This window comes from Lissotriton vulgaris, chromosome 1_1 (assembly GCF_964263255.1).
Source record: "Lissotriton vulgaris chromosome 1_1, aLisVul1.2, whole genome shotgun sequence".
Lineage (NCBI taxonomy): Eukaryota > Metazoa > Chordata > Amphibia > Caudata > Salamandridae > Lissotriton > Lissotriton vulgaris.
The window spans coordinates 226,477,469-226,496,296 of record NC_141685.1 but is presented as its reverse complement, the minus strand read 5'-3'; the positions used below and the strand labels follow the sequence as shown (position 1 = coordinate 226,496,296).

The 18,828-nt window shown below is 46.8% G+C and overlaps 2 non-coding genes across 2 annotated transcripts; one reads left to right on the top strand and one right to left on the bottom strand.

The window, feature by feature from the left end:
- The first annotated feature begins 522 nt into the window (after window positions 1-522).
- Window positions 523-594, top strand: TRNAC-GCA (transfer RNA cysteine (anticodon GCA)). The gene has a single exon. It is a non-coding gene; the product is annotated as a tRNA-Cys (tRNA).
- Window positions 595-13,298: 12,704 nt separating this feature from the next.
- On the bottom strand, window positions 13,299-13,387 carry TRNAR-UCU (transfer RNA arginine (anticodon UCU)). Its single transcript is given in 2 exon segments — window positions 13,299-13,334; window positions 13,351-13,387. It is a non-coding gene; the product is annotated as a tRNA-Arg (tRNA).
- Between the last annotated feature and the right edge of the window lie 5,441 nt (window positions 13,388-18,828).

Below are 18,828 nucleotides of genomic sequence, written 5' to 3'. Positions count from 1 at the left end.
CACACTCACAATGCACCACAAGTCATGCTTGGTACATGATGAATGTCCACATTGTGTCAAGGTGGCATTTCAGATGTCTGGTACATCTGCATTGACTGTATGTCTCTCATGGTTCGAGCTGCCACGTGACTGCTGGCCCGTGCCTAATATCAATGGCAGCCCACTTTGTGTCATTAAAACGGGTGCTATCTCCTTCTCTTCCTCCCACACGCCCCCTTTGCCCTCCAATACCCCCTCGCCCCCACCCTGTTAATCGTAAATGTGCACTGTGGTCCAGTCTCGTTTCTTTTCATACATGTCCTGTCTTCATTTAGCCGGATTTCAAGAGCTTCCAGCCTTCGCACAGGATTATATTCAAAAAGTCATTGTGAAAGAAAAATCAACATTGGCTACTTCTTGTTCTTCCACAATTCTGCACGGGTTACTCTCAACTTGAAGTGAATCTCTAAATGTGAGATGTAGGAGTGCAGGTGTACATAGAGGGTATGGTTTACTAAGATAAATGTATAGAAGTAAACAGCTGGGGATATAGCTCAGTGGTAGAGCATTTGACTGCAGATCAAGAGGTCCCTGGTTCAAATCCGGGTGTCCCCTTCAACATTTTTTTAAATGGTATACTTCACATTATTTCTTAATTCTAAAAAACACAGTGGGTTCCCTGCTTTTAAGCATTTCAAGTAAAATTTATTTTCAACAAATTAAAAGTGGAAACGAATCTGGCATATCACCTATCCGTGTTACCAATGTCGACATGTTAGTGGATTTTACGAGACAATATCATGCATAGCAACAGATCCAATGATAATGGTATAACGCGACTATAGGTGAAAGCCCGATTCTTGCGGCAGGCGCCTTGAATAGCCCGAGTTGTTAACAATATTAATGCATGGTTATTCCGCGCGGACACGTGGCGCGGCAGATCTCACGCGCACCTGGCGCTGTTTGGGAAAGCGCCTTGTATGGGAGTTAGGCGCTTTATGATCTGATCGGCTGTGATTGGAGGGGAGAGAGCTCGATCCAGACTGGTGAACCTGTGGACGTACTGAGTGTAACTTAGATTCAGTTTATAATCTAAAGCATCCACGTCAAACCCTTTCAATAATGACACGTCACTCTTATCTCCGTAGTGCTTCGCTTTCTTAACACTAAAGAAATGAAGCAGGGGCGTTAAATAACACAACTCTGAATATTTGACCAGTTGTTGGAAAATGTCATCAGAAACGCGGGTGTCTCTTTGAGAGACTGAATGAAAAAACTAAACTACTATTTAAATTCAGGTTTTCTTTTTGTTGCAAGGAAGTTTCAAAACAAGCATTGGCATAGCCAATAGGTCTCTACTTTGGAACCTTATAAGTATTTAGTTAAGCAGTACAATATCCTAGGTGCAACAACATCAACTGTTGCCTATCCGTCACTTATAAGGTCCCCAAGGTGAGACCTATTGGCTATGCCAATGCTTGTTCTTTTCTTGTAAGCACTCCACGAGAGTTCTTGTGTTCTCCTTAGTGTGCTTCTCATCAATTGGTTTGCTTTGCTTAAATTCTTGAGAAGGATTTATGGAACTTTAAAAAAAAATACAAATGTTAGGTTTTTAGATCAAAGGATGAGCAATACCTTGGGTGGCCAGGATGGGCAGTGCTGAGCTTTGCAGCTGCAAGGACAACATTTCCATTAATCATTAGCTTCGGAATAAAAACTTAATTTGTATAATTCACTGGTGCAAGAAAGTAGGGGTGGAATTTAGACAGGTGGGTCCACATTGCTTTTTTGAAGAGGGTCTGCAATATTTCTTCGACTTAGCTTAAGGCACGGAGGATTCCATTTGAAAACTTTGGTGGTAATAGTTCAATACATTTGCTTCATTTATAAACAGAATTTTGATCAGCACACAAGAAAAGTATACATTGAATAAGCATTCAAAACAATTTTTTCTCCTATTGTTGGAATTGCTTTTTTTGATTTCTTTATTTAATTTCTTTTCTTCCAAGACACCACAGTAGCCAACGCGTTTCGTCCTACTTTAGCCTATCGGGCTCCTTCCGTAAGGATAATTATGCCTTTTGATTTTGATCTAACGGATGAAGATATCACACACTCCTGTTTATATTAGGATTGATCATAACAAAATCCCCTTACTGAATACTGTTAAACAACGCAGGATTTGAAATTAATAATTGGAGGTACATTGAGAAATGTCAGGAAGTGTTGAGCTGTACAGAAGCCAAACTTGAGATTTAAGCCCTGAAGTCAAATTATTATTATTTATATTATTATTATTATTATTATTATAGCAAAAAGTTACAATGCATGGAGACCTCTCTCCCTACCACACACTGCATCATCAGCTTGGGGGGTGGCACCAGTTGGCATGGTTTTGTCACTAAGCCCAAGGTTTGGGGCCTTGCAGCTAAGAGGGGGTGCTTAAATGTGAAGAACGGGTGGGAGGAGAGTGGGTGAGTGGCATCTATGGGTGGGGAATGTAGAAGAGACAGATAGATATATCAATTAACTTGTTACGCCCAGACCTTGTAACTCCAACTTAGCCTCTCATAACATGAAGTCCATTTTCATTTCAAAACCCCACCCCATTAATCTGTTCCCACCTGCCTCTTCCTCTTTCAGGGAGGGGTTGAAGAGGGGCCAAAGTGGGTCTTACGTTAACTGCTTATATTGTTTACTTCTTCATCACAGTATTCAACATATGAGCTCTGGTCACTATGGAAGGTGCACTCTCATTCCTGACAGGCAGCCGAAATAGCTCAGTTGGGAGAGTGTTACACTGAAGATCTAAAGGTCCCGGGTTTCGGCAAGAAGCGTTTTTCTTTATCTACTTTTTCTGTAATTTAAATTTATTCCCCACTTTGCCAGTCTTTTCCCTGCTTTTTTTTCTTCCCTTCTTCGCACCTCTCTCAAACCTACATTCCTCCCTCTCTCACCCTCTGTCCCTTGTGTCAACCCTCCTCCCTCATTTATCCCTTCCTTAGTCACACCTCTGGACTTTTCTTCTTCATCCGTGCATCGCAAGAGATGTTTTCCTCCCGCTCCTGTTCTGCACTCGTCTTTATCAATAACGCACAGCAATATCATGTGTAACCCACCTCTTCCTATCCCTGCTCCACCCTGGTTTCCAATCCCCCATCAAGTAGTTGTGATACATTTTGGAGATGGGCAACAGGTTAAATTAAAAACTTCCCTTACCGGGTCCCACTTCACCTCCACTCCTGGCTGGGTCCCGCGTCAGGAAGCAGGCATTCTCCCTCCCCTCCCCTAAGCCAATAAAAATGCTGCGAGGGCAGCGTTGTGATTGGAGTAGATGGTGCCCAGCTGGATGCCCGTAGGGAGGCCATTTTCTCTATGTAGGCAGCAGCCTACATAGAGAACAAGCATTTGCAATGCAATTGGTCTTGCATTAGGAAAGTTTGAGCTATTGGTATTGTAAATGACAAATATTTTATTTATGTGTTGGTTTTGAAAATAGCGAAATTAACAGCTTTGTCATTTGCAATGCCAATAGTTTTAACTTTTGCAAATGTGACACCTATAGCATTTGTAATGCAATATGTGTTGTATTAACGTCCTTTAGAGGTATTGATATTACAAATAACAATGGCTTTTCATTTTTTAAAATAATTAATACTTAAATAAAAGTTATTGTAATTTATAATGGCAATAGCTTTAACTTTTGTAAAGAACTTTAGTGAACTTGTTCAGTGTATTTTATTGTGACGAAAATCCAAGAACAGAAGTGAAATATTAACATCTTTTTGTGACATTTGTAATAAAGCTTGAAACATTGAGAGAACTTATTTGAACCAGTTGTTGAATAGTTGCACAGATTGATGCTGTGATGGCGCTGAGTGATGTTGTGGTGGCGACGAGTGATGCTGTGGCGTTCAGTAATGCTGTTGTAGCGCATAGTGATTCTGTGGTGCCCCTGAGTCATTCTGTGGTGGTGCTGAGTGATGCTGTGGTGATGCGATAGATGGATAGAGTGAGTGCGATAGACAGATAGAGTGACGGCGATAACTAGATAAGTAGAGTGAGGGCGATAGGTAGATAGACAGATGAGTGAGGGCGATAGATAGATAGATAGATAGATAGATAGATAGATAGATAGATAGATAGATAGATAGATAGATAGATAGATAGATAGATAGATAGATAGATAGATGGTTGTATGTGTTGTGGTTGTGTGTGTGTGGGTTTGGGCGTGTGGGGTTGTGTATGTGGTGTTCTGTGTGTGGGGTTGTGTGTGTGGTTGTGTGTGTGGTTGTGTGTGTTGTGTGTGGTTGTGTGTGTTGTGTTTGGAGTTGTGTGTGGTTGTGGGGTTGTGTGTGTGGTTGTGTGTCTGTGGTTGTGGGTGTGTGGTTCTGGGTGTGAGGTTGTGGGTGTGGTTGTGGGTGTGTGTGTGTTTGGTTGTGTGTGTGTGGTTGTGTGTGTGTAGTTGTGTGTGGGGGGTTGTGTGTGTGGGGTTGTATGTGTGTGGGGTTGTGCCTTTGAGGGGTTGTGTGTGTGTGGGGGTGTGGTGTGTGGGGTTGTGTGTGTGGGGGGTGTTGTGTGTGTGTTTGGTTGTGTGTGTGTGTTTGCTCAGCGAGACCTAAAAAAGTAGACACTACATGTAAATTGTTTTTTCCGTTCTTCAATCCGAGATAAAAAATCCAAACTCCAATTTGTGGGGTAATGCTTGCTGGGTGAAAATAGAGTACCCTTTCCTCCCTGAAAAAAACGACGAATGGTAGGATTCTATTGTTAGATACAGTAAAATAATCAGAGGAACAGGAAGGATTACTTCCAATAAAGCGAGAAGGGCAGACGGACTAAGTGTTGACATGAAAAGAAGGCTCTTTGGCAGATGGTCAACGCCTTTAAAAAAATCCAGGTCAAAGAATGAGATAGGCACTCACAATACACGACGGGCATGTATCTGAAGGGAGGCTCTCTTGGAGGGGGAGGGTAGGAGTAGAGAAGATGTGAGCGGTAAAGCTCCATAATTGATACGTTTTATTCTGGCAGTGCAATAGTGTGCACATTCTTTCAGAAAGACATGCTCCAATATAACAAACTAAACTCAAGCATTATCTCAACAAGAGAGGGGCATACAATGGACCTGTCTAGTGCCTTATATCCACTGATGGCACTATAAAAATACAACTAACATCTGTATTAGGCATGCTTGTAAATTGTATAATAGCTCACAAAACAAAGGAGTGCTATCTGACACCTTCAGACTCATTCTAGCACTTTGTAGTTTTGTATTTTCTGTTGCAGGAATAGGCCTTTAAATACATGTTCTATTGGGTTAAAGAAAACAGGTCTGTCTGCATGTGTCTCACCTGTCAGGGAGCACTTGACATCAATGCAGAAAGAGGCATGAAGCAGCAGAAAGAAATACTACAAAAAAGAAGCTTGGAAGAGGGAAAGAAAGCAATGCAAGGAAGTGAGAACAACAAAAGAAAGGAGACGGGGAGAAAAAGAAGAGAGAGAAAGAGGAATAGTGAGAGATAGGCAAAAAGAGAACTGGAGAGTGAGAATAAGGATCTAGGGACAGGAGCAAAGGAGAGAAGTAAAGGGAGGTACACGGGAGAATGAAGACAGTGCGGACACTAGGGAAAGAGAAAGGAAAATAAAAACGGAACACAATGTGGAAGGTATGGGAAAACACCGAGCCAAAAAATAAATGGGGGCATGGAAAAGGAGAAAGAAGCATAGCGAGGCTAGTGAGAAGAAAGTGAGAAGTTGGGGAGTGAGAAATAAACTAGCGTAGGAGCAAAAGCAAACTACAACACTGGGCGGAAGAGAAACAACATACATAGAAAGAAGGACAAGCATGGCAAGGTGGTGGAAGCAAAATAAAGCAATTAAGACAATTGGGGAAAGAAAGAGCAGGAAGGCCAAAATGTCCATTGATCCAATCGGAAGAAAAATGTGAGGAGTAAGAAGAAAGAGACTGAGGGTGGGCCATGAGATGGGGAAAAAAGAGGATTTAAGGAAGAGATGTGGTGCAATAGGTAGAGGGGGATGAGAGCAAAATACAAATTGGAAGATGGTGGAAACTGAAAGAGAATATAGAAAGACAGACTCAAAATGGAAGAGAGTACGATCGCTAGAAAAGAGAAGATAAGGAATGGAAATAGTGAGGGATAGTGAGCAGGCGAGACAGCGCTTGCGCACTGTAATCGCCAGGTGCGACACCTAAAAATGGAAGCCTCGGAAGCCTGAAGCAAATCAAGCCTAGCCGGGGTTCACATTAAACATTGTACATAATTATATTAAGTTAATTGGGGAGAGGGGGGCTTGTTACGCACTACTTTCCATACTCATTGAAGCCACATAGCACTTAAAACGTATTTCTATATGAATGCAGCTTTCTTGACCCTGCTCACTTCCGCCTGCATTGTCCATTGCCACTGTCAGTGCTGCCAACTACAGTAACACAGCTACTAACCATCACACTCCTTCAGTCGTGAACATACCGTAACAGCGTATATTAACTCTCGCTCCTACTAATGTATTTAGATAAATTCAAGAGAAACATCCGCAAAACCCGTCTACCCCATGACGAAGTCGATGATTCACTCGCATGGATTAAAGTAGTCTTGCAAAATGTTGACATCATTAGATCATATCAAAAACTCAATTTTACAAACAGAAGGTTTCGTGCCCATGAAGTATGCGGAAAACTCATCCTACGAAACTACTTTCAACGTACACAGTTCAGTGCTGTACTCAGACGCCGGCCATGTGAATCTCTAAAGTGCCCATGCTTGCTTGTTAAAGAAATTAAAGTATTAGCATGGCATTAATTACTCGGATATGGTACTACTAGAAACTTTTCTATAGAAACACCGTGTTGTTTATCATAAAAGTACAAACATGACGCGCGCTGCTACTCTGACAGCAGACCAGTATTAATGTCCGTAATGTATAGAACTTTCTTATCGTGGCTGCTGTTGCGCCCATATTTACATTAAATAAAGAACTATATTTTTCTTTTTATCGAACACGGTCATGTGCTTAGACACAGAAGGTACACTAGTGCACACAATGTAACTAAGTGCATACAAGTGGCATGAACCAGGTTCCAATTAAAAATTCAGAAGTGAAAGCAAGCAGCAGCATGGCCATGTCAACCAGCACAGCGTGGAGCTCGGAAACGTCATAAGCTCCTGTGGTGTATTTACCTTGCAGCCTTAGCTGGCCCTCTCAAGCCCTTGGTTTCACCGCCACTGTCAAGAGAATGAACAGAGACGCTGGCCAGGGCTGCAGACCTTGCACAAGCACACCAGTACCAGTTTTTCAGTTGATCGCGCTCGGCCATCCGACACACACATGACTGAAGTGTAAACTCTGTGCCTCCCCTGCCTTGGGGCATACTTCTGGCGCATGAACCCAACATGTTGAACTAACCCACATGCTGCAAACAGAACTCACGTCTGTCAAGTGCTTCACAAAGTAATGGGCTTCCACCGACGGTCAAACTTGAAGCAGTTTTTACAAAAAGCGAGGGCTGCTGAAAATGTTAAAAACAAATTACAGTTAAATAAATCCTAGGTCAGATTTTAAAAACCACAACTTTGGTAGCATGTTCGGCAATATGAGATATCTGCATTCTGCAGCGGAAGACAAGAACATACAGCTGCATGAGGAGTCTTTACGTAATCGTGACAGCGTACCATTCGTAGGTGTCAAGCGGAGAGATGCCTATGTTGCTGAGCGGATTGTATGCCTTGAGCGCCCTACAGGCATCATTGAGGCCCAGGCGAGGAGGAATTGGCTGAAAACACAGGGGGTCTTGGCAACAAGAAGCTCTGCGGGGCACGAGACACAGCTGTGTGTCCAAGAAGGCCTTGGCCTCGCTCACCATAGGAGAACCCCTCATGTGTCCTGAGCCCGGTGATAAATAGAAAGAGAGTACCAAAACTCCGGCATATGGAAGTCCGTGAGCCCTCCCTGGTTCCGGTGCCTGAGCCACAACAGCAGGGCAGAAGCCATATGCAAATGTAGAGCTAGGGGAGAAGGAATCGCGCTAGCTGTCGCAGAGGAGACACTGATCAAAAGGTGCAGGACTATTGCGCCTCGAAGCAGAAGCGACATGCCGCGGAAACTGCAGATTTTTCCTAAACACGTTAACACAAGGCTGTGCCTGCGCAAGATCGCATGCTTTACTTTGTAATATAGTTTGAAGTTACAAAAGGCAGACGTTTTTACATAGCGACGCGTGGCACCATCGTTCTACTTTTAGAGCACAACGGGAGGTTTATAACAGATAGATAGAAAACAAGCATAAACGAGTCACGTTAGAGGGAGCAGAGCAGGAGGGGGGTGGGGAACAGAGCCTTTGAAGAGCGGAGAAGCAGATTGCCTTCAAGGCAAGTGTGAAGCAGTGGGCGGGGAAGCACGGGAGCAATGGTAAGGTCGGGTCTGATGCAATTATGGCAAGCGCGCTGGGGAAGCCTGTGGGAGGGAGGCTGAGGCTTTGATGTGAGGAAATGCGCGTGCTTGTGGTCACGTGATTTCACGTGAACTGTTGGAAATACGCACTCACAATCCGCCTGGTTTAACTTTCTGGTTTCATCCCAATAGGTCTCTCTGCGAGACCTAAAAAGGAGAGTGCGCATGACTGGTGTAGTCCGCCCCAGCATTGGGCTAGCCACTCCTCCCTGACACGCCCACCCGCCCGCACGCACCCAACCAGGCAAATGTTCTGCTTTCTCGCAGTGCGAGACGCAGTAACATAAAATGGTATTTAAAATGCCATTTTATTTTTCTGCTTCTTGCACTGCAAGAAAGCCGTGGGGCGACGCTCCTCCGCCCCAATGGAGGAGCCGTCCGTGGGTGACAGTGATGGGTTAACTATCCATGGGGCAGCCCTGAATATCATCTTGATCAATCATTTGCACCATTAAGTATCATCATTAATATGCACCATGATGCAGGATTTTGCGGCGCAATAGAGACAATGGTCGAAATTAGCAGTTACGTCCACAGCTTTGTCCCTGGTCAAGAGTCTGGAGGGGGCACAGGACACTGGCATCAGTAGAGACGGCAGAGGAGGCGGGCATCATATCCAACAGGACTGAAGATGCCAGAGGTTTAGCACTGGAGGGTCATTGGGCGGAGAATGAGTTTGAGGTATCTGGTGGAGGTTCAGGAGAACAGGACAGGATTCTTTGGACATTGGTCAGTCCCTGGAGGGTCAGTGCATGCGCTTCCCTTCCCTAAGTTCTCTTTTTAATGTAAGTCTCTGCAGGCTTTTCTTCATCTCTGCTGGACATGCAAGGATTGGGAGTGTTTGTGCCAGGCATTAAGTGTAAAGTGGCTTGACTTCCAGATCTGGGCACGCAAAGGGTATCACTCTTTGGGAGTTGACTACTGTCAAGTGTCCTGGTTGTGGAAGGTTGGTGAGGGTGGCAGCATGCTGACTGTAGGTGAAGAGCAAATTCATTCCTGAGACCTTCAATGAAAGGTGTACACGGGCACCCTCGGTTTAAATTGATCTTACAACGCGTTCACCTGCCCTTCATCTACATCTGTGTGAGACATAGGTGGTAAGCGCGTGTGTATACTGCATACATGTGGTAGGATTAGCATTGTGGGGAGTGTGTAATCCTGGCTCCTTGGGGGAAGAAATCCATTCTGGAACACTGTGTGCAAGTGGCCACCACGATGGAGATTAATAGTGTGCCTTGCCAGGCAGGGATGTGGATTGGAAGAAGCTTGGGCATCTTTCTGAGGTCCATTTGGAATGAACCTTGATCCAACGAAGGATGGGTGGGGTCAACCTGTCCAATCTAGAATCCAGCTTAGGGAAAAAGGATTTGAGGGACCATTTAGGGAGGCCGTTGTATTGACTCTGAAGGATTCTGTTTCTTTTGACTGGCGCCACCGTGGTGTGTGGTGTAGCCACAACTGAGAAACTAGTAATATTAGTTCCTAAAACCATCCTGCACTCTCTGTCCATCTCGAGAATAGTTACCAAATCCAGAACCTGTCTGGACCCCACTCTACCATCCCTGACCCGGCCCAGTGCACCCTCTACAGATAAGCTATTGTGCTTCTCTGGTGAAACCGCCCAAATGTCAAAAGACTACAGAGTGGAACCCTGTGTGCACAAAGTGCACAGACTCCCTCACTCATGTACAGCAAGGAGTGGATGACGCCCCTCCCTGCCCAGTGCACTCTACCCACCCAGCGCGCGGGCATATGTCCTGTATGTGAAGAGGAGTCAAACTTATGACAATCTGCCTTTCGTGAATCTGAATCTCAATAGCACTAGAATACGGGTCTAAACAATGATTTAAATTGAATACTTCGCTTTGGATACACCATAACTCACAAGGGGTCGCTGATCGTATTCCAATAATCCAAGTATATCCAGGTTCCCCCCAAAAACTTCACGGGGTCTCTTCATAGAACGTTTAGAGCTATTGCCCTAGGAATACATCATTTGAGCTTTGAAAAAGTCGTATTCACACGACGAAACACGTGTCGGCTGTGTGCTTTTCCAAAATTGCACTTCGAGCCAACGCCATCAAGACTCACAAGACGTCTAAAGACTGCTTGAGTTTTTTGTTGCAATTACCATCAACATCTGTTTTTTATTGATTCTCTTTGTGCATTGTTAATGAATTTGGGTTTATTAAAATCACACTGACTACTACGTCAGACATAAGACATGCAAGTGGTTGGGCTATGTTACATTTTGATATGTGAGGAGACCTCTGGCTGCGACTACACGATAGTGCACAAAGGAAAGATAGCACTGCATTCTGGCAGACCATAAGATCACCCCTCCTGGCCAACAACAGCGACCCTGACCATCTTAATGTGGCAATAACTGAGGAGGACTGGGTCTCCCACTTCTCAAAAATTTTCGGAACACCAACAGATGCCGTACCAATCATCCAAACACAGGAAGCCGAACTGGCGAAGAACAACATCTACCCGATCAATCTACATTTTACCCTAAATGAAGTCATAAAGGCAATCAAGGCCTCAAAAACAGGCAAGGCCCCTGGCCCAGACGGGGTTCCAATGGACTTGTTCCTACATGACGTCGACTACTGGTCGAAAATAATCACACGGGTCATGGTAGCAGTAGCCTCAACCGGACTTTTCCATTCATGGTCAACCTCGACATTATTACCCATCTTCAAAAAAGGTGACCGCAACGACCCTGCTTGCTACAGACCGATTTCCCTTCTGGACTCCACGGGCAAGATTGCAGGTCGACTGCAATCTTGGGCCCGGGAGAATAACATCATTACTGACCTGCAATATGGTTTCCAGAAGGGGCTCGGTAACGTGGAACAGGCCCTAAATCTCGTCCTTCTGGCTGGAAAATACGCTCGCGCTAAAGGAGGCAACATCTTTCTGGTCTATGTAGACTTAAGCGCGGCATTCGACTGCGTCCAGCATGCAAGGCTTTGGCAAATCCTAGCTCACCTTGGCGTAGACCCTCCCATACTAGCCTTTTTAAGAGAGCTCTACACCAACGCAGAAGGTCGAGTACGATTTGGCACCAGCGGTGAACTATCACGACCCTTTCAAATCTCGAGAGGAGTAAGGCAGGGATGTGTACTGGCTCCCTTCCTGTTCAACCTGTACACAAACGGGCTTGAACAGGCGATGTTGGAAGGGAGCCAGGACCTTCCCCAGATAAACCACCGCCCGATACCTATTCTCCTGTATGCCGACGACTCTGTAATCCTGGCACGGACCTCAAACCAACTCCAGCGGCAGCTTAATAAATACGTGACATTTATGGACTCACTTGGCCTTAAAGTTAACATCAAAAAAACTTTCACAATGAACATTGGCCCAAGGATAAAAGTCTCCAAGCCCATACTGATTAACAACAACAGACTAGAAAAAACCCCGGTGTACCCATATTTGGGCATCCTAGTGGATGACACAATGAACTGGCGCAAGGCAGTGGAAGCCAGAAATCTCTATTTCCGCCGTGCAACCTCTGCACTAATTGCTTTTTCGAGGAAACTAGGCAAACCAGCCCCTCCGGAACTGTTAGCCATATATTATGCAAAATGCCACAGTGTGGCCACTTATGGAGCTGGTATCTGGGGCCACGGATGTATAGACCAGCTTCAGGTCACCGAAAACGCTTTTATCAAATACATCCTAGCTCTTCCCCAAAGTTCCCCGATTCTAGCCTCGCACCGGGAGCTTGGCATGGAATACATTATCGACACCATCCGATGCCAGCCAATCCTACTGTGGCATCGAATATGGTGTAATCCTGAAAGTCATATAACCCGCTCCCTTATCACTGACTGTCTTGGCCTTTCAAATTGGCGGAAAATCCCGTGGCTCAATTATATTCATAAATTCTTTAAAGATCTGGACTGTGAGCGCTATTTCCTCGAACCACCCTCAACTGAAGATATCTCAAAGAAACAGCTAAAGCAAATATGTATGGGCCATTTAAGAGAACTCCGAAACCAAGCAGAGATCACCAAAACACAAAACGAGAAAACTTGCTTATTGCAGCCAGGAAAACTCATTCAGCCCTACCTGACATATTTCTTATCGAACTATGAAAAGTTTTTAATCACAAGACTCCGCTTCGATCTCTTTTACAGTTTGGTCTCATTCCCGGAAACGAAGAACTGGTCCCGTAATTTGATGAGTTGTCCCTGTGATGGAGTTTCCGTACAATCTACGATTCATGTCGTCCTCTTTTGCAAATATTACAGACTAGCAAGGAAAACATGGATCATTCCCATCCTCCGATCCAGTGAACTCAGACAATCGTACCCAGCACTCTCCCACTTACAATCCCCGAAATCCCCGCATGAAGCCAAACTGATAGCAATTTTTCTCAAAACAGTAATATCAACACGTCGCAATGTTTCTACCTAAATCAGTATTTCTCCAATTTTCAGAAACCACATCACCATTTCAAAAGTTTCTCTGTACAGTGATTTAAATTTTCGTGATTCGATTGCTTTATGTTTTTACCTTTTGTTCTATGTTTAAAAAGCTCTTTTTAAAATGTACTTTTTATGATTATATGAACTTATAATCGAATAAAAGTTGATGAAACTGAAACTGATATGTGAGGAGGAGTCTCTGACCACGCGTTTTGGCCCATGTGTGATGCCAACAGAGGGGGGAGGTTCAGGAGGGCTTCATAGGGGCTTCCAGGAACAGCATAGAGCCCCAGGGTTGGGCTGGGGAAACAAATCCAGCTCTGGAAAAACATGCAAAAACCAATCCTGATCCTTGTGCTCTTTCTCAAAAAGAATTCTTGAAGTCTTCTGCCACCATTTGTATCAAAACGACTCTGGTGGGACTCGAACCCACAACCTTTGAATGCCTTCACAGCCAGCCTAGAAGTCCAACGCGCTATCCATTGCGCCACAGAGCCACCTGTAGGAACACGCGCCTCTGTGTGAATTACAGATAGAATTGAGAAATACTGACGCTCGAGTTTGATCGCTTTCCCTTTAGTGAAAGTGCAAACACATCTCTAAGCACGAGAGGGACGAGGACTGCTCCATGTCCGGTCACAGGGTCGGGACGGGCGGGGCGGGGGCGTGGCGGCGACGGGGGGGGGGGGGTACTTTGAGGTATTTTAGGTCGGGTTACATTTACCTTCCGCCAGAAGTTTCTCATTGCTGGAGATTACTGTTAGCCTTCCAAACAGGATATGAACTCATGTTTACATGTATCATGATGTTGAGCCCGCCCCCCCTGTTGCTGTCAGTCACCATTACTGAGCGTTAAAACTTTGGCCCCGCCGACTCCTCCCTGCTTCAGGGGAGGCCACGTGGCCGCGAGGCGAGCGGTCTCACCGGAGCCTCCTGCTGCGCTCTCTGCTGGTTTTATTTCTGATAGTGAATTACTAACACACACAGTGCATCCGCGTTAGTGATCCGATTAATACGAAGGTCACGTGACACATCTTCCACAACCTGCTGCTCCTGCTAGACTAACGTGTGCCCGGGTTGGAAAGGCCAGTGCATTGTAAGCACTTTTCGTTTTCGTCGCATTACCCGCATAAAAATATTCCCTGTCATTCTTTCATGCGTCTTCTTTCCTTCTCAGCCTCAGCAAGTCCTTCTTTCCCAGCCACTGCCTCCCTCTCCCATTCTCTTTGTTCCCCCACTTTACCTCCCCCCCCCCTTTCCCGCCGGTCAATGGCATGACTCCTTATTTATACCTGTGGCTGCAAGAGTCGGAACCGACGTGAAACCAGCAGCAAAAGGCAACTAAGGCTGGAAATAAATAAAAACATCTATTTGTTTCAGAATCGGCAGAAGGCGGTTGCTGAGAAATGCGAGATAGCAGAGACTGAGGGAGACCCCCACGATACTCTGCAGGGGGGGGGGGGGGCATTTTCTGTCACGCCACTGGGGGTGGTTGCTCATGGTTCGACTGACTAGCTCTGAAATGGTTGATGTTGCAGGGGCGGCTCTAGGCTCATGGCGGCCCTGGGCAGGGAGCGTAGGTAGGGGGCCCCGGAAGAGGGGGTCCGGGCAGAGCACGGAGGCCAGTGAAGAGGGGGAGGTCAGGGTGTTTGGAAGTGGAACAGAGCCGCAGGCCGCCAAATCTCTGCCAGGGGCCGCCACACAAATATGTATCTATCCTCAGAGGATTATTACATTAAGGATATTTATTGGCGTGGTGGCCCCTGGGGTTTGGTGGCCCTGTGCAGGTGCACAGCTTGCACATGCCTACGGCCGCCCCTGTTGTTCTGTTTGGCTGAGAAGGGGCATTTGTGATATTTTGAGGTGGATCGTGTTTTTTCCTTTTGAAAACACCAAATGGGGGCGACAGCCCACGAAAGAGAGCCACATGAAGGGGGGCAGGATTGTTGGGTTGTAGGGGTGAGTTGGATGAGGTTTCCAGCAAGCTTCAGGAGGCTACCATTTTCCCCAACCTCCCGGACGTCGAAGTAACTCCATGCTGTGTTTGCCACTGACAAGGCTTGTTCGTGGTCAGGTCAGCTACAACGGCCTTTGTTCGACGCTGCACCTTGAGGGAACACCGCAGCACCTCCAACATACCTCACCAGTCATCCCGTTGTCAAGTTGTGAAATCCGTTACCTCGCCAGCACCGTCTAAGCAGTAAAAACTGCTCCCCTCAGCTCTCGGTTCAGTTCACCGGCACCACTCTGCACCCGGGCCCTACGAGCAGGGCCGGAATGGGAACCGCAACCGGCCCTGGCAAAGTGCTCGGCCCCACCCTCCCCACTCGGGGGTGTTGAAGGTGCCGCTGAGCTCTTTGCCGGGGCCGGTTTTCGGCCGATTTTGGTACAGGGCCGATTTTACAGCTATGTTGCAAAAACGCCCCTGTAACAAAAACGGCCTGCAGGAGTACAAAACCGGCCCCACCCGTGCAGCGCACCGGGGGATTGCCAGGTGCCCGCTATGGCCAGTCCAGCCCTGCCTACGAGGCAGGTAAAATTCAACTGACTGGCGTGGCCTGGTCCTGGGACCTGCACCACCTTATCCCCCTTTGGACTCGACCTGCAAGTGGCCGATTGTCGCAAGTGTTTCTCAATTGACTGCAACGTTAAAGTTTTGTTTTTGGGAATTGCACAGATTTATTTTTCCTTCTAAAATCCATAGCTCCAGTTATATTGATCCGATTATGCTCTTTTGGTGTGAGGAACTTTTATAAAAATCTGCTTATTACTTATAAATTAGTGTCGGACTTCTTTTGAGTCGTGTCAATTACTTATCGTCCATGTTGGTACTCTGGAACACTCAACACATGTTCCTCTAGTAAAGCCTGACTGCTCTGTGCCACACTACCAGAGCTAAGCTAAGGATTTATTAGTGCGAATCCAAAGGACCCCCTATGGGGCATTGTGAGAGCATTGCACAGTGAAGCCCTACTAGCCTCAATACATAGTGCTCCACTCCTCTACAGTTGAGTATTGATTGTGAACTATCAGCTTCTTATTAGTGGCAAAAGTGCACAGCTCCTGCCAAATTTATTTGGGGTTCTGGACGTCTTGGATTTATATTGGATATTTGATGCAGGCACATACACTTAACTTCCACTAGAAGGGGCTGTTTGCAGCATTTTCAAATGTTTTATACTGATCAGGATGCAAATGTAAATATAGAATGTGTTGAACTAATTCTGCATAGCTTGACTATACTTTCCAACTCTACTGCCGCAAATGGTGGGATACTGCTTTTTCAGCCAAACTGCAGCCTAGCTGTTGGAGACATCCTGGTTAAATTCAGGAAACTTCAGATTAAAGCTGGTAAGGGATCAAAAACAATTCCTTGAGCAAGGAGAGAATTACCGACCTCTGGTGTGATGTCTTTAAATGCTAGGCTTGAGCAGTCATTGCAGTTACTGGCTGAGAACTCTGCCTCGCTCTGGAATCTTTGCTAATGAAGATCTGTGTGAGTGGGATTAAGTGATATTACCGCTCCGCACAGTGCTCAAAGGGCATCATTTATGTTGAGTCATTTATTAGGTCTGCCTTTAGATCGATTTAGCTGTCTGCCTGGAACATGCCATCAACACACAAAAAGCACAGCATTGGCGGATGAGTCAGGTCCTTTGGCCAACATTAAAGAGTTATTCAGAGTCAGCACTACCCTAAGGTACAGCCATGCCGCGTTGCAGGCATCATTCATAGAGTCCAGACCTCGAACCTTGAAGGGATGACCAAGAAAAACTGGATTCTATTCTATTCTATTCTGGATTTGGTGAAGCGCAACAGCTACCCCGGCAAAGGGGTGTCCCGGCGCTAAGAACAGACAAACTACTCTGAGGTGGGGGGGAGGGGGAAACTAGGCGGCGGGGAAGAGGTGAGTCTTGATTGCTTTACGGAAAGCAGGGAGGGAGTCGATAGTGCGAATGCTAAGGGGGAGATCGTTCCACAGTTTGGGGCCAAGGACCCCAAAGGAGCGGCCTCCAGTTCGGCAGAGTCGAAACCTAGGGATTGACAGGAGGAGTTGGTTGGCAGAGCGAAGAGCACGACCAGGAACGTAAGGTTGGACAAGGCTTCGAAGCAGAGGGGGGCTTCCCAGTTTCACGATCTTAAAGATCATGACTAAGGCCTTGAATTGGATTCTGTGGTCCACGGGTAGCCAGTGGAGCTTGCGGATGGTGGCTCTGGCTGAGCACCTCCGTGGATGACTCACTAGTGGCATTTTCCATATTAAATCCTAAAGGATTTTGTGGTCCTCAGTGCGGAAAACAAAGGATGAATGGAATTACCCTAAATTATGCATCAATCAATTAGGGAATTTCGAGCGTGCTACTCACCCTTGAGGGTCTCAAGGCGCTGGGGGTAGAACTTTATTCAAAGACTGCGCTATTGTTGGCTTGGTGTAAATCCGTTGAGTATTTTGATAAATTATCACTTAAAAATGTGATATCCGGACCGTTAATTCGTAAAAGCCCCTTGAAGCTTGCCAAAGATAAGCAATTTGGTGCTTTGCCCCACACAATGAAGACCAAACAGAACTGGGGTTGGGCACCCACGAAGGTTGGAGTACAGGGCCTCAAGGAAACTGGGATACCAGGCCTCGTGTCCACCCTGCTGCACACAGCCATAGGCAGTGTGTAGTGGGGGTCTGATGACTGCCAAGGGTGGGGTGCAGGCCATGTGCAACACCCCGCTGCGCCTGGGTGATGGGTAGTAGGGCCGGACCTCCGCCAAATGTTGAGTTCAGTGGGGTTTGTACACCTGCGGAAGGTGGAGTGCAGGAAGGTGGAGTGTTGGAAGGTGGAGTGTAGGAAGGTGGAGAGTAGGAAGGTGGAGTGGAGGAAGGTTGAGTGCAGGAAGGTGGAGTGCAGGAAGGTGGAGTGGAGAAAGGTGGAGTGGAGGAAGGTGGAGTGGAGGAAGATGGAGTGCAGGAAGGTGGAGTGCAGGAAGGTGGAGTGGAGGAAGGTGGACTGGAGGAAGGTGGAGTGGAGGAAGGTGGAGTGCAGGAAGGTGGAGTGGAGGAAGGTGGAGTGCAGTGAGGTGGAGTGGAGGAAGGTGGACTGGAGGAAGGTGGAGTGGAGGAAGGTGGAGTGCAGAAAGGTGGACTATAGGAAGGTGGAGTGTAGGAAGGTGGAGTGTAGGTAGTTGGAGTGCAGGAAGGTGGAGTGGAGGAAGGTGGAGTGCAGGAAGGTGGAGTGGAGGAAGGTGGAGTGCAGGAAGGTGGAGTAGAGGAAGGTGGAGTGGAGGAAGGTGGAGTGCAGGAAGGTGGAGTGCAGGAAGGTGGAGTGGAGGAAGGTGGAGTGGAGGAAGGTGGAGTGGAGGAAGGTGGAGTGCAGGAAGGTGGAGAGCAGGAAGGTGGAGTGGAGGACCAGGCCTCTGGACAGGTCCTGCGCTCCACCCCTCGCTGCTCACGGCCAAAGGCCATGTGAATGGCGGTCACACGCCTACATTAGTCCTGCACTGCCTGCAAGACTTACCTGGTCTGTAACACCAGTGCAACCTCGCTCTCCCATTTTAGCCTGTTAGGGATTTGTGAACCACGTTTTCTGGCAGAGACCCTTGAAGCATGTCAAATGCTAAACCTTTTGGTGCCTGTGGTCCACACTGCACACAGCCGAAGGCCACACACAATTGGAATCAGACCCCTGCACAGGGCGAGGCACAGGTGCTGGTTGGAAGCCAGAGAACAGGCCCTGGCCCCTCTTCACTGAACATGGATGAAAGCTGTGTGGAGCTAGGGAGAGATACCTCAACAGCCGCCTCAACTTCTACGCTCCCAAACGCCAGCTTCGTTCGTCCAGCCACGCCCTCGCCGCCGTCCCCCGCATCCGCAGAGCCACCACAGGGGAACGGTCCTTCTCCTACCTCGCCGCCAAGACATGGAACTCCCACTCCACCCTCCTCCGCC